Consider the following 1,126-nt stretch of genomic DNA (forward strand, 5'->3'; position numbering starts at 1 on the left):
CATGTAGTGAACAGAAAACGCATAAAAGATTATACAGAAATGCCTGATGTATAAAAGTGATGAAAATAAATGATGTAATTGATCTAAACAACAGACTGAGAGCTCAGGGTTACCACTAGAGCTAGACCTGGTAGAACTTCACATCATGAAACAGAAATATGTCAGAACATATTGATGAGAAATGACTTTAAATCCATAGTTTAATCCGAGTCTTCTTTAGTTTGATATTTAAAATTAGGAAGAATTTATGTTCAAACAGCTCCAGTCTGTGGAAAGACGTTTGGTCATCAGCAAACGCTGAAATGGAACAAATTTAGACGTGAACCGCAGCTCACCGCAGCTCACCGCAGCTCACCGCAGCTCACCGCAAAGCCACGCGTGCAACGATTGTTTCTCCAAATGCTCAACAACGGCTACGGCCGGACAGAACGCTGAACTGCAAATGGAGGAAAACTTTCGGAGGCAGAACCTCAGCATATTGAAGCCGTTATTATCAGGCACCAGGAGCAGCTCAGAAAGTGGAACTCTGTCCAGTTTTTTATTCTGGCCCAGAGTCCTTTATTCACACCTATACTAATGGTGAACAACCTGTGATCTGTTTGAAGGTCCGACCATAGGGAACCCGACTATCACACCAGCAGTTCATCAGGAAATGAAACCTGCAGTTTGCCCCCCGGCCCAGCATTACCTTTTAGGGACCATATTTTCAGGGGCCCAAATAGTTCTGCTAGAAATTTCAAACCAAGAACTAAGATGCTGCTTTTCTAAGTCAGAGGAAGCGCCGATCTGTTCTAAGGCGGCGGAAAACTGGCCAGCAGGGAGAGGGTTAAAAACGCTGCAGCATCCAGCTGGGATCTGAGATCTAACAGCAAATCAGGAGAGACCGGCATGAAATCCAGAAGGAGGGCCACTAATGATCCCTGTTCTCTAAGGGACGGGGTCCCGCTGCTCATCATTATAAGATCATTATGTTTCTATGGAGACGATGTGATTAATCGGTTCAGAAAGGAAGGTTTTCAGTCAACTCCAGACCAGGAGGGGGGGGTTACCATTAGGCAATACCTGGCAGCTGCCTAGGGCCCCAAGTTCCTGGGGGCCCCATAAAACTCTGTTTCCATGTACGGTT

At 45.6% G+C, this 1,126-nt stretch overlaps 1 protein-coding gene across 4 annotated transcripts in view; it reads left to right on the forward strand.

Moving 5' to 3' along the window:
• Positions 1-1,126, forward strand: part of ecel1 (endothelin converting enzyme-like 1) — a 68,980-nt gene that overhangs the window by 24,994 nt on the left and 42,860 nt on the right. The window lies entirely within an intron of this gene.

Source organism: Cyprinodon variegatus, unplaced genomic scaffold (assembly GCF_000732505.1).
Source record: "Cyprinodon variegatus isolate N-32 unplaced genomic scaffold, C_variegatus-1.0 Scaffold479, whole genome shotgun sequence".
NCBI lineage: Eukaryota > Metazoa > Chordata > Actinopteri > Cyprinodontiformes > Cyprinodontidae > Cyprinodon > Cyprinodon variegatus.